Here is a 15,388-nt window from a genome sequence, read left to right on the forward strand (position 1 = left end):
TGGCCTTTCTTGATGAATTCCGCAGTGTTTTTGAAGAACCCGCACGAGCCTCCTCTGCTCAGACGGCTCTTCTGAACCTCTGCCAAGGGAACTCCATTGGAACTCCGCGTAGGAACTATGAGGTTCAATTTCACACTCTTGCCTCTGAACTGGCTTGGAATGATGAGGCCTTGTGTGCTACATTTAAAAAAGGTTTGTCCGGAGGAATTAAGGATGCTCTCGCTGCACGAGATCCTCTGTCTACCCTATGTAAACTAATCCATTTAGCCACACGTATTGATGTGCGTTTTGCCGACAGGCAGGAAGAACTTTGTATGGAAAGAGAACCTACCCAAACCCAGGAATTTCCTCGTGTTCCAACATCCACCTCTACAGTCTTTTTTGCCTCTTGCCGAAGAGGCTATGCAAGTGGACCGTACTCGCTTAACGCAGCTGGAAAGATCCTGGTGATGCAATGAGAATTTGTGCCTATATTGTGCCAATCCGGAGCACTTTCTCAAAGACTGTTCTATATGTCCACTGCGTCTGGGAAACACAGGCACCTAGGACACGTGGGAGAGGCGTCCCTAGGTGTGAGTACTACCTCTCCTTGTTTGATCATTTCTGTTCAAGTCTACGTTTCTGCCAAGGCTTCAGTCATCGCTTCTGCATTTTTGGACTCTGGTTCCGCTGGCAACTTCATTGATGCCTCCTTGGTCCATAAATATCATCTTCCTGTGAAGCCCTTGCTAGGCCCTTGTTTATTTCTTCAGTTAATGGATAAAATCTGGACTGTAAGGTGCTGATTCGCACAGAGCCTCTTCTCATGCAAGTGGGAGTCTTGCAGAAGGAAAAAATGTAATTCTATGTGCTTCCTCATTGTACTTCAGAACTTCTTCTTGGTCTTCCTTTGCTTCAACAGCATTCTCCGCAACTTGACTGGAAATCGGGTGAAATCACATGCTGGGGACAGTTTTGTCCTAATCACTGTCTTGTGCCAGTCCAATCTAAAGCTGTCTCTTCTCTTCCTCCTATGCCTGGATTGCCTCTCCCATCTCAAGATTTCTCAGATGTATTCTGTGAAAAGCAGGCCGAGACCTTACCACCAAATTGCCCTGAGGATTGCCCCATTGACTTACAGCCTGGAACTATGCCTCCTCCATTCTGATCTTCTCACCTAATTTGGAGGAGCATCGCTCACATGTCTATCTGGTTCTTCAGCGCCTCTGGGAGAATCTTCTATATGCTAAACTGGAGAAATGCTTATTCGAGAGATCTAGTCTTCCGTTCCTCAGTTACATAGTTACTCACCAAGGTCTCCAGATGGATCCTGACAAACTGACTGCAGTATTGCATTGGCCTTGCCCCACTGGACTTTGTCTTCCTTGGTCGCTCTGATTATGGCTCATACTAAGAAGAGCTGCTTACTAGACCAGATCCTGAGAAACCCTTTGCTTTGGAGGTAGATGTTTCATCCGTAGGAGCCGGAACTGATCTAACCCAGAAAAACTCCAAAGGCAAGATTGTAACCTGTGGTTTATTTTCTAAGACTTTCTCGCCTGCAGAAAGGAACTACTCTATTGGAGATCGGGAACTCTTTGCTATCAAGTTAGCCTTGGAAGAGTGGCATCACTTATTTTCCTCTGCCTAACACCCTCAGTCCAACGGTCAGGTGGTGCGGGTAAATCAAGTTCTGGAAACTTATCTCCGTCATTTTGTTTCAGCTCGCCAGGACAATTGGGTCGACCTTTTACCATAGGCTGAATTTTCCTATAATCATAAGGATTCTGAGTGCTCCAAGACCTCTCCATTTTTGGTTGTTTATGGACATCATCTTAGTTCTCCTCTTCCAGTTGCTGTTCCCTCTGGTGTGCCTGCTGTTGATGAACTCATTCGAGACATATCTTTAATTTGGCATCAAAATCGGCATTCTTTGTCTCTTGCCTCTTCTCATGAAAGCTCAGGCTGATAGGAAAAGAAGACCTACTCCATCCTTCTCTCCTTGTGATAAAGTGTGGTTATCCTCCAAATTCATTTGTTTCATGATTCCTAGTTACAAGTTGGGTCCTCGTTTTCTGGGCCCATTTGAGGTCTTGCAAAAAATCAATTTGGTCTCTTACAAACTCAGTTTGCCTTCTTTTCTTCGTATTTCCAATTCCTTCCATGTATCCTTCCTCAAGCCTCTTACCATCAACCGGTTTTCACAAAAAAATCTTGTTCCCATGCATGTGTCTGGTTCTACAGATGTCTTCAAAGTCAAGAAGATTTTAGCCACTAAGACCATGAGAGGGAGACAATTCTTCCTGGTTGACTGGGAAGGTTATGGTCCAGAGGAAAGATCTTGGGAGCCGGAGGAGGATATCCTGGACCGTGACCTTCTCGGGAACTTTTTGAACCATAAAAAGAGGGGGAGACCAAAGGGTAGGGGGGTGGGGGTTGCTGTCATGGTTTGCACTTCCCATCACTCCCTGCAGGATCTTTGTTGTCCCAGAGCCTTAGAGAAAGCGTTTGCTGTTTAGCCTTGCTGTGTTTCTGACCCTTGCATTCCGTGGCCTGACCTTGCTCTTTGCCGCCTGCCTATTGACCTCCTGATATGTCCCTGTCTACAGACCTGTGCCACCTGTCCTGACTCCTGCTATCCTGACCACGTCTTGCCTATCCCTCCTGTGCCTCGCATCACCTCAGCTGCCTGTGTGGTTGAGTTGTGCCAGGGCTAGCGACCTGGGTGCCGCCTGCTGCAGCAAGACCATCCCGCTTTGCAGAGGGCTCTGGTGAAGACCAGCGGCACTTTAGGCACGGCCCACGCCATCTGCCACACAGGTCCAGTAGATCCACTACCTCCACAGTCCTGCCAACTGCCGTGAGTCCTTACAATGGCACTGTAGCTAATCTCCCTGGGTGTGGACGGAAAAGAAAAATTTATGAAAGGTGTCAGCGCAGGATATTCAAGCTGTAATGCAGGCTCAGGGAACATCAGTGTCAGCGCGAACTATCCGTCAACATTTAAATGAAATGAAACGCTATGGCAGGAGACCCAGGAGGACCCCACTGCTGACAAAGAGACATAAAAAAGCAAGACTACTTTTTGCCAAAATGAACTTGAGTAAGCCAAAATCATTCTGGGAAACCATCTTATGGACAGATGAGACCAAGATAAAGCTTTTTGGTAAAGCACATCATTCTACTGTTTACCGAAAACAGAATGAGGCCTACAAAGAAAAGAACACAGTACCTACATTGAAATAAGGTGGAGGTTCAATGATGTATTGGGGTTGTTTTGCTGCCTCTGGCACTGGGTGCCTTGAATGTGTGCAAGGCATCATGAAATTTGAGGATTACCAACCGATTTTAGGTTGCATCCAAGATCTTGGGTCTTCCAGCAGGACAATGACCCAAAACATACATGAAAAAGCACCCAGAAATAGATGGCAACAAAGTGCTGGAGAGTTCTGAAGTGGCAACAATGAGTCCAGATCTAAATCCAATTGAACACCTGTGTAGAGATCTTAAAATTGCAGTTGGGAAAAGGCGCCCTTCCAATAACAGAGACCTGGAGCAGTTTGCAAAGGAAGAGTGGTCCAACATTCCGGCTGAGAGGTGTAAGAAGCTTATTGATAGTTTTAGGAAGCAACTGATTTCAGTTATTTTTTCCAAAGGGTGTGCAACCAAATATTAAGTTAAGGGTGCCACTAATTTTGTTTGGCCAATTTTTGGAGTTTGGTGTGACATTATGTCCAATTTGCTTTTTTTCCTCCCTTTTTTAGTTTAGTTCCAATACACACAAAGGGAATAAACATGTGCATAGCAAAATGTGTTACTGCAATCCTTTTCTGTGAGAAATACTTCATTTTCCTGAAAAATGTCAGGGGTGCCAACATTTAAGGTAATAAATATTAAAAGCTAAGTTTTAAGTGTTATTCCTTTATTTGGAGAAATTACTCCATATAACGTTTTATGGAGTGCCGCTTCCTTGTAGGTTTATCTTTTCTCATGTAGATTTTCAAAATGTGTCAGATCAAGAACACTTTTTTTTTTTTTATCAATTTGTCCCTGTAAATATCTTAGTGATGCTGTAAGTAGCCAGAGTAAAAAAAAAAAAAACTTGGCTGTGCATGTACAAATGTATTTAAAATGTGAGGCAACCCAAATTCTTTACCACAATGTCCCTGTGTCTGTAAGGTTGAGAGCCTCAGTGTCATTACCACTGCTCTGGGCATACCACTAAGAAGAATGTGGATATTGTTAATAGGAAATCTCATGAAGTCAGTTTCCCTTCTGGAACATAATACCTGTTTTGTGATAGCTGCTAGTGATGAGCTGATTATAGTAAGGTCAAAGAATATTTGTTATTTACACCAACTGAGATAGCAGATATAGCAGAGCTGAGTGTGTGTGTTTTTTAGTACTTTGCAGCAGAGTCCTGGGAAAAAAAAGTGTGAGAACTCATCCCAGATTTCCACTCAAGGACTGGTCCTGCAGGAATCCTGCTATTGGGAACAGAGTTCCTGCTGTGGAAAAAGTGCAGGAACTCCGTTCCCATGCATTCCTTCAGGATTTCAGCCCTGTTTTGGAGCTGTTTACTGTGATAACTAGGGTTTTGAAGATGTGGCAGACTAGACAAGAAAATACAAGAAGCTGGCTGTGGAGCAGGTGGGGAGAACTCCAGCCGCCATCTTGACTCATCAGACCTCGCAATCGCACTGCTAATTGTCCGATGACTCTGACATAACACGCAACTGCTTTAGTAGATGCCATGATCAGAATTGATCACAGAGACCAAAGGGCATCAATAGAGGGCATCAGTGGGATAGCAGTGGGATTAGTAGCCTTTTTATGCTGTGCATGAAGGGAGCACATTTACGTTATGGGTCCCCTTGGGGTTAAATAAAAAAAATAAAAATAACAAGTAAAAAAAAAAAGAGTGCAGTCACAAACACAGAACACTGATGACTGGCACTTCAACATAGGTGTGTTTGGTCTCCTCCCAGCCTTGCTGGAGTCCAAACTCAGGAAGTGCTTCTCTGCACTGAACTTGATTGACAGCTGCACAGATCCTCACTGAAACCTGCATAGAGCCTCATTGAAAGCTGCAAAGAGCCTCACTGAAACATGCATAGGGCCAAACTGAAAGCTGCACAGAGCCTGAGGTATTCTATTCATCACAGCACTGCAACCATGTGAGGGCAGAAGTGGTCCCCCAGCAGGCTTTAGTGATGTCATACCTACTGGGAAACACCCACTTTCTCCTGGGATATTGCACTATGTGAGCAAGAATACTGTAAAGGTATGATACACAGCTTTTTAAAGCTCTGAATTTTTTTTAAGGGTGGGAGGGGTATTAGGGAACATAGCCTGAGTTGGTTTAGAAAAGTTTATTTGGTGACAGGTACTTTTTAACTTTCAATACAGACAAGGTGAACGCCATCTTCAAACAGTCTATTGGTGGTTCTCAGCACATAAACAAGGCAAATGTAGAATCATAGCAAGGAGATGAAGAAAAAAGTGCAGCACTCACCATACGTAGTTAGACTTCTTTATTGCAAAAACTCAGCAGGCACATAGGTCAGGTATGCAGGGGTGCCTCCATTGAGGGACAAATAACGCCACACTCTGTAAGGAACAATAGGCAATAAAGGTAAAGGATATTTCGGAGAATAAAATATATATTTTCTAATAAACCGGTGCAGAAAGTTATAATTTGTAAATTTGTAAATGCTCCGGATGATGCCATATAGTTCTTTCCAGTCCAACAAATTGTTCCATACTGCCAAATCTATCCATTTTGGGAACTGTCTAGATTAGGAGCAAAGCCCCCCCCCCCCAAAGCATTTCTTTGTTTTCCTGCTCTGGACAATTCCTGACATGGCCAGAGGTGGCAGCAGGGGGAACTGTGCTGAACTGAACTGGCTTAAAGGACAAGCCTCATGTAAAAAAAAGTTATCCCCTATCCGAAGGAGAGCTGGGGCCCCCCCTGACCTTTTGTTTGGAGCCCCGGCTCTCCTCTACAGAGGCACGTCACGCCCCCCACCCAATGCAGGAGCCGCCACGCCCTCTCCATATAGCTCTATGGGAGAGCCGTTTGCCAATCTTCGGCTCTCCCATAGAACTAAATAGAGGGGGCGTGGCGGCCCCGCTTCGGATGGGGGTCGTGACGTGCCGCTGTAAAGAAGAAGAAGTTCGTGGGAATGTGCCCATAGAAAGGGATTTGATAATTCTTGAGAGGACTCTTTGCAGCTGTGTCCTGTCGCTGTGAGGGGAGCACATGTTCCATCTCTGGGGACTGTCCCCACATTGACCAGGACATGGTCTTCTGTTGGTGATGCCAGGAGAGCAGCTGCAACATATTTTGGTTCCTCGTTCCTCCTCCTATTTTTTGATGCAGTCTGAGGACTTTAGACACATCTGTCTAGAATTGTGTTTGTCTTGACTGTGAAAATGACTGTTAAATATAAGTCTACACATTGTATGGACCCCTAAATCAGATCTTGATGTTCTTTGCCATACACCAGACATTTGATGAAGATAGAATAAAACCTTGACAACAATTGAAATGACCCTTAGTAAGAAGCATGCCTCACTGGAGAGAAAATGAACGACCAAGTACTGCATTGTGACAAGCAAGGCAAGGTCATCTGTTGTGGTCAGGCATCTGGTGAACCGCAGAGCACCAGGAGGTACAACATTATATGTCCCATCTGCTGATGAATATACTGTAGTTGGGATTTTAACATTAGGAACTGATTAAATTGTAAAAAGTACATAAAATGTTCATCTGGCAAAACTTGGGGCAACTTGATGTCTGCCAAGAAATATGCAATTAGCCTCAACTCCTCATTTTCATTAATAAAGGCTGAAACCATATGTTATCCATGTGTAAGCCCTGAAGTATGTGGATCATCTCAATCAAGAATTTTTTCCTTAATTTCTTTGCACTTAAAGAGACAACTTCTTCGTGTAGAAGCTACTCTTTTTTTTTAAAAAGTGAGATTCCGAGTAAAAGACAAAAACACAGTTTTCTGACCAGGGTTTTCTGCCACAGCCAAAACAAAGTCTCACCACAAGACCATGTTGACCACAAGGTTTTTACTTGCTGGAAGTTTCCAGATTGAATACTTTTTACTCTACCTTTTTGCAGGGATATACAAATCAGACCATGGGTTCTTGGAGTGAGGAGATACAATCTGGTTTCTCCTATTTTCTTTTTTATATAGTGATGGGAACATTTGCAGGACTTTTTAGAGAAATTATATTGTTAGCACTCTAAGAGGTGGGCAATTGTCCAAAGTGCTATGAAGTTGCAAACAAACACCAGGCCTCCTTGTCCTCCACTTCAAACTAAGCACTGGTATGGCAGGTCCTTTTTAATCTTTGCCATGGGGCTTTCTCTGTGCTTTGGATGCTATTGCCTGCTTGTATAGCTATTAAATATACAGGTTTCTCAGGGTTTAGATGGCCATAAAAATATGCCAGATTGCAGGTGGCAGTTTGAAGAATCACTCCTGTTCATGACTCTGGTGTACTGGGCTTTTAAGGATGTATTGTATATAAAGAATTCAGAACTATAAGGCTATATTCACACAATGGAATTTCTGTGTGGAATTCCGCATGGAGAATCCGCAGTAGCAGAGTCCCATTAATTTCAATGGTATTCTGCTGCACTGTTCACATAGCAGAATTTTTGTGCCGGATGTCTCAATTCAAATTCCAGTGTCCACAGAAAGAATAGGCATGTCTATTATTTCTGTGGACTTCGCACAGAATCGCAGTGCTGTTTATGAGACGGCGCCGCATACTGAGTCCACACAAGGGACACCAGGGACTGGGAGTTATCGTCTCCTCTGAAGCCTCCACATTAGGGAGGTGACACCAGGCTTCCTCATTATCAAATTCTCCATGTATCCTCGGCCACCTGACGCTCTAAGCATCCTGTATTAGGTGCTTTTTGGAAGTGTTTCTAATCTATTCACAATCCACCTGGATTCGTTCTGACGCATTGCATCATCTGGTCAGGGGTATCTTTGGCCTAATATTATGTATCATTGCATTTGGTGTGCTATACCAGTTATCAGTTCTTAGTCCATTATCCATCATACATGGGTCCTAGCATTTTCAGTAACCCAGGGTGTGGCAAACAGTGATTCCTGGGGTGATATATCTGTAATACGATGTTGGGCTATTTCATGTATACCTAATTACATTTGGAGTACTTGCTTTGGACAAGGGACGTATTCCTCATCTACTCATAGTGCAATTAAGGATCCACATTTCTACCATTGTGGCCTGATTGGAATGATTTATCTATTCTTCATATATCTATTCATCATTTACTCAGTATCAATGTGCGGCTATTATGCTTTTGTATCACGTGTGCTTCACTTGTTTCTTTATCACTTTTCATATATAGTGTTTTATTGATTACTATCTATTGTGATATGTTGACTGCTCCCCTGAGCCCTGATGAACCACTAACTATAAGTAAGGGTGAAACGCGTAGGTCATTAGGAGTAAGAATATATACATATTAAGTCATTGCATTGTTTATTCTTAATGTATATGTGACTTTTATTATCCCTATTCCCTGTCCACACTTATTGTAGTGAGGGCAAGGGGTTAGACTAGGTAGGGTTGGTCAGGTCAGGTTTTTCACCTGTACCCCAAACCCCCTCCCTTGGTTTTGTGTTCATGATTTAGTGCTATATCTGATTTGACACCTCTCTGAGCACTGTATTGTGAGGCATTGTTTTTCTTATTATCTTTAATAATAAAAATTATACATTTTAGCTTAATGTGTTTCTCTGTGGCCTCATTGGTAGATTTCAGTTGAGTTATTATATGTGAGTATGCAACAAAAAGAAGAATTCAATCAGCTGGTCGCAGTGAGTTGACGATTTTTTCTTCTGCTCTTTCAAGACGTCTTCCTGAATAACTTGAGCAAATACTATGGACTTCTACTAAGCTGCATTTTCTCATGGAGGCACATTAAAGGAGAACTCCAGAATATAAAAATTGTCCCCCATACTGCCGGCAGTAAAAAAATAAAAATGTACATACCTTCCTTCGCTCCCCCCGGGGCCTCCGGTAACCGTCTCCGGTCTCTGTCGCGATCCTCTTCCTGGTTGCCGGTGGTCGGTGAGTCATACTGCGCTCAGCCAATCACCGGCCACAGTGAAGTCCCGGCTCGGCCGGCGATAGGCTGAGCGGCAGTGTGACGTTTTCGGCCCCGGCAGCAGGTGCCGGTGTAGTGAAGAATTTTGTGTCTTGAAGCGTTCTCACACTGCCGCTCAGCCTATCGCCGGCCGAGCCGGGACTTCACTGCGGCTGGTGATTGGATGAGTGCAGTATGACTCGCCGACCACCAGCAACCAGAAAGAGGATCGTGGCGGAGACCGGAGCTGGTTACCGGAGGCCCCGGGGGAGCGAAGGAAGGTATGTACATCTTTATTTTTTTTCTGCCGGCAGTATGGAGGACAATTTTTATATTCTGGAGTTCTCCTTTGAGGTATTTTTTCTTATGGTTTTTCCATGCTGTAATATATACAATATATTCTCCTAGAGCCATCGCTTCATTGGGAAATTATAGTGACACAGGGTGGCACCAAATGGCAGCATATGGATGACCATAAACATTCATAATACAGACACTCTATATATTCAGTAAGTACAGCTGTCAGGTTCAGTTCACAATTTTGACCCCAATTTTTGTTGCACGTTCATCCAAAGTCTGAGGCTTTGTTTACAGAGTGCTGTTTGGGTGCAATTTTTCATGTTTTTTTTTTTTTAGGCTACTTTATGGAACATGTCATTCACCAGACATAGCACTTCACATATCCCATCTCAACAGGTAGAAATCAATGACAATAATTCACTGCAGAATGTCTAGTAATGGAACAATGTTTCAGTCCCAACTGGACCTTTGTCAAGTCAGATCTGGATGCCGATAAGTGGTATTCATGGTGTTCATGACTATACCTATATCTTCACAAATCCAGCATTGTTATAATAGTCTCTAAATCTATTGCTGTTACTATTTCACTGCTCAATATCTTCACAAAAGCTACAAAGATTTCCAAGACTATTTCGCCTTCACACGTCACCCCTGTCATACATTATGTTTAACACTGAACATTCTCTGAATTCTCCAAAGGCCAAATAAATTATGTTTTTAAGGCCTTGGGTTTTGGCAGTTCAGGTCGCCTTCTGTTCTCCCGCCTTGACAATGATACTCTTTCTTTTGTCGGAGCCAGAGAAGCAGTAAATATAGCTGGGTTTGCAGGAAAGTGTTTTATGGCCATGTAGAGCGTTCCATGTTAACGTCTTTGTGAATCAGACCTATTCATGATGGTCAATTTTATTGGAATTGAACTTTCCTGTTCTTTTCATATGAAGAAATACCAAAGTTTACTGGATCAAGGTAAGGCAATATATGAATGTAGAATCTTGGTGAGTCTTGATAATTGGTAAGGAAACTGGTAACAATCTACAATGGATGTGAATTGGTATTTTAAGTGACTGTTAACGGGAAAGCTAAATATTACCTGCACTTCATAGCATCCTAAGCTTTATAGTTGCTGCAGTCCGAATGGTGATTATGTTCCCTAATTACTAGATACAGACGAGATGCCCTACAATCAAGTAGTCTGTAACTAGGCTAATGAGAAGAAAAACTGCAACAGATGATACACTTACATGTTATAAAATGCTTCAGAATGTAGTTTATCATCTAAAAAGTTTATCCTATACCTGTAATCTCCATTATCTTTATTCTCTTATGGCCTGTGCTACATACTCCGTATTTTGGCCCTTAAGAATTTCACAGAGTGCATGTTCACTCTTGTTGGGTGTCCTATTATCGAAACTATAATATCTATGGAGTACAAGGATGATATTCTCTTTTACAAAGTAAAAAAAAAAACACAAAAAAATAAAAACAGCAACATGATAAATATTTATATTTTGTTCATTAAAAATTTTGGGGAAATATTTTTATGTTTATTGTTTTTACATTTAGGATAGTATAGGTTTTGGAGTCCATTGCACTCGCCCGTACATATGATCGGACCCTCCAAGAACATGCTGGAATAAAACTGGTCAATAAGGGGAACTGGAAAGGGGCTCAGTGGAACTTTTCCAGCAGCCATTCTGTGCGTGGCAGGCATTGACTCAACTGCTCAGACGTGTGCTGTTCCCATTCATAACAAAGCAGGTCTTAGCATATTTTGGTAAAATAATGAACATGTTCATTCTTTTTGCAGAGTCCAGAATTTGAATTTCTGCTGCGTGCATGGTGCAGCAGAACCCAATTGAAAACAATGAAAGGCTGCTTTTATTTTTACATTTTGTAAAGTTTTTTTTTTAAGAATGATTGTCTTTTATCTAATGTGTATGGGCAGCTGTAAGGAAACACATGCTGCTATGTGGCCCCTGTGTTAAAGTGGACCTGTTGGCCTCCAAAGAGGGATAAAAATAAGTCCATAGCTAGATAGGTCTTCTCATCAGGATTCTGGGCCTGTTTGTTAATATGTCAATGAGGCTCAAGTGTCCAGGGCAAGAATCCACCATTACCCAGCCAATCTCCTCTTATTCTTTGCCTCCATGAGCATTGTCAAAGGGGGATTGGCCTATACAAGTCTAACCATATCTACCTGGTGGATAAGTTAAACCCCTGGGTTGCTACAGATTTGGCGTTGGTCTAAACTGTTAAGCAGCCTCCACTGCAGGAGAGCTCCAGGTTTCTACCCTCAGAGTTGTCTGTGTTAGAAACATCTGACTAATCGAAGCAAGGTACTGACGGAGAAGAGAGTTAGTGTAGTCAGACAAGCAGAAGTCAGGGGTAGAAGAGTTTAGATGATCTGATTGACAGGCTGAAATCAGGTCAGGCAGTGTTATTTCAATATATAGAATGGCCAGAAGGTTAGGACAGGCAGCATGTGATCAAATGTGGTTAAGAAGCAAGCTGGCTCATGGGTGGCATATATTGATCTGTAGAATAACTTTTTACAAAACAGAAATCTAGGAACCTTTTTGCTCAGGAAAGGAGTTATGGAAGATAGGACATTTAATAGCCTTAGCTGAAAGATCATTGGATAGGGAAGGAAAAAGTCATCATCATTTACTGGCCCTTTAAGAGACTGAAAGCTGGTACAGGTGGTACTGCTCTAAAGAGCATTCCAAGTAGACTGCTGGTTAAGGGACCCAAGAGAAAGGTGGAAAAAAGACATTCCTTTCTTCCTCCCTTCTGTGGTGTCCCAATACCGGAGTGCATCCTGTCAGGTAAACATCCTGCGCTAGGCCCTGCTGCTCAGGTGATGCTTTAATATTTATTGTAATCTTTGCCTGTTAATTTATGTTGTCTTGCACTGTACCTTTAAGAAATGCACAGGAGATCTGTAAGGAGGTATGATGCAGAGTACCCATGTGACCCTGGTTGCCCAATGGGAGGCCCCCCTAGCTAGGCCCTATATAGTGTATTGGGGGAGGAGTTATTCAGTCTAGCTCTAGGCTAGAGACTAGTGCACAGATCAGTGCGAGCTGCAGTGTGGAGAAGAGGGAAGCCTAAAGTAAATCTTCAAGCAAGCCCACGCCATTCTGTTTCCCGCCCAGGAGGATTCAGAAATTCCTAATTGTGAGCATAATACCTGGTGAGTCGATGGACCACACAGAGATAGTTCATACCCTGGGGGTGTAGCATTAATTGGACACTATCAGAACTCTAGACAGCGTGGGAGGCCTCAGCATTAAGTCTAAAGTCCCAAGTGAAATACAACAAGATACAGCAAGTCTACAGGCCTGCCAGGGTTACTCTGCATCTCCTCCACTCTAATATGCGCTGTAAGTTATCCATAAACTGGAATCAGTGTATATTTGATCCCGCGCTAAGCTCAAGAGAAGCTGCCCTATCCTCGGACCGTGTAGGTTGATGGTACCCTGGCATCACAAAATGATATATCTAACCACCCTGAGCCACAATCTTGCACCACACACAAAAGCACAAGTGCACCATCACACTTCTTTCCTCCCTTTTTTCCCTCCTTCCTTCTTTCTTTCCTTCCTTCCTTCTCTGCTTGCTGACATTGGATGGAAACATAGTACACACACAGGATCGAAATTTATACCTAGTGAGTAACAACCAATTTACCTATGTTCACACAGAAAACGGATGTACAGCACTAGGTAATCAGGTATAAACTCTAGTGCTTTATTGGGATATAAACAGGTACAAGTAAACCTCTGACGCTTTTCATGCAGTGTTGCGCTTAGTCATAGACTCCATGACTAAGCGCAACACTGCGTGAAACGCATGAGAGGTTTCCTTGTACCTGTTTTTATCCTGTGATATCCCAATAAAGCACAAGAGTTTATACTTGATTACCTAGTGCTGGACATCCGTTTTCTGTGTAGACCTTGTTGCTTGAAGCCAGGGCAGTGCCAGTGGGTCCGCTGCACAGGTGCATCAGAGTGGCTGGAGTGGAGCTGTATACTCCCAGACACATTTACCTATGTTGGTTTGCACCCATTCTTCCATTGACTAAAGCATGCAAAGACCTATAAGATGCACAACTTTTCACTGGACAATGGATAAGCTTTATATATATATATATATATATATATATATATATATACATATAAATAAATATAAATATATATATATATATATATATATATATGTAAAACTTGGAAACACCTTTGCACTTAAATTACTAACAGATCCAGCTCGCCAGAGGTTTTTCCACTTATTGTAAGAATGCTGAGTCTCCAGTACTGCGCGAATTCTCTCGTAGTGTGCTCCATATTTTGACTTTTATATTGGCTTTACAAAACACAATAGCTCTTAAAATAAGTTATTTTTATTTAATTGTACAAAGAATGTAGCATTGTCTGGCAACAGTTGTCTAACCACTCTCAGTTGTTATGTTACTTTTGGTGTTCTTTGTGCAGCAATATTGTAAGTGCCTCAACTAAAAAGAAAAGTCTCTTTATTATTTTCTACCTAATTTATTGAAATTTCATTATTTACCTTTGATATCCTTAAATAGTTTGTCCAGGATTAGAATAAAATGTCTTCTGTTGTTCCAGAAACAGTACCGCTCTTGGTTTGGGTCTAGAATTGCTGTTCGCCTGTGTTCTGTTGGATAAATAAAGTAGGAATTTTGGTTTCATCAACAAAGTGCTCTACTTTCTATTCTTTCCTGTTCCCTTATGTCAAGTGATTGGTCTATGCGCTGATGGACTTAGGAATCCTGAATAGGAGGTTAGCTGTATCACATTTTCCCTTGGATGAAGTGCAATAAATGGACTGTTTTTGGAAAAACAGACAATTTTTTTTTCAATTCCAGAAAACACTTCACAAACTCTCTTCAGCTCTACACCCTAAAACTGCTTACAGCGCCATACATAGGTCAGGGAGAGAAAAGTAGACAATCTTCAGTGATGGTCAAGCAGGATGCTTTTCTAAGAAAATGTAGTTTTAACCCCTTCCCACTATATGACGTATGCATACGTCATGAGCGGGCTCCCGCAATAGAACGCAGGGTCACGTGCTCACCCCGCGTCATATAGCGTCGGTCCCGGTGGCTATCAATGTTCGGGGACCGCAGCTAATACCAGACATCACCGATCGCAGTGATGCCCGGTATTAACCGGTATTAACCCTTCAGGCGCGTTCAGTAAACTTTGCCGGTTAATTCAGTGGAGCTGTTCGGTCCCGAACAGCTTGCTGAACAGCTGGAGGGTCCCTACCTGCCTCCTCGCTGTCCGATCGCCGAATGACTGCTCCGTGCCTGAGATCCAGGCAGGAGCAGTCGAGCATCGATAACACTGATCAATGCCCAGCTATTGCCAGGCAGTGATCTGTGTAGAAGATCAGTGTGTGCAGTGTTATAGCCCCTTATGGGAGCTATAACACTGCAAAAAAATTTGAAAATACTGAATACTGAAAATAAAGTGTTAATAAAGATCATTTAAAACCTTTCATAATAAAAGTCAGAATCACCCCCCTTTTCCCAATAACAAAATAAAACTGTAAATAAAAATAAACATATGTGGTATCGCCGCGTACGTAAATGTCCGAACTATAAATATATAATAGTAATTAAACCGTACGGTCTATGGCGTACACTTAAAAAAATACATGGCGTACACGTAAAAAAAAAGTCCAAAATTGCGTATTTTTGTTCACTTTTTATACCATAAAAAGTGAATAAAAAGCGATCAAAAAGTCCAATCAAAACAAAAATTATACCAATAAAAACGTCAGATCAGGGCGCAAAAATGAGCTCTCATACTTCCCCATATGCAGAAAAATGTAAAAGTTATAGGGGTCAGAAGAGGACATTTTTAAATATATATATATTTTCCTGCATGTAGTTATGATTTTTTCCAGAAGTACGACAAAATCAAACCTATATAAGTA

The 15,388-nt window shown here is 42.3% G+C and overlaps 1 long non-coding RNA gene across 1 annotated transcript in view; it reads right to left on the minus strand.

Moving 5' to 3' along the window:
* LOC130360832 (uncharacterized) overlaps positions 1 to 14,103 on the minus strand; it is a 79,101-nt gene extending 64,998 nt beyond the window's left edge. The window contains exons 1-2 of the long non-coding RNA XR_008890816.1: positions 13,994 to 14,103; positions 5,495 to 5,589 (exon numbers count right to left, since the gene is read on the minus strand). This is a non-coding gene — a long non-coding RNA (uncharacterized LOC130360832). The remainder of the gene's footprint in view (positions 1 to 5,494; positions 5,590 to 13,993) is intronic.
* Positions 14,104 to 15,388: the final 1,285 nt, after the last annotated feature.

Source organism: Hyla sarda, chromosome 3 (assembly GCF_029499605.1).
Source record: "Hyla sarda isolate aHylSar1 chromosome 3, aHylSar1.hap1, whole genome shotgun sequence".
NCBI lineage: Eukaryota > Metazoa > Chordata > Amphibia > Anura > Hylidae > Hyla > Hyla sarda.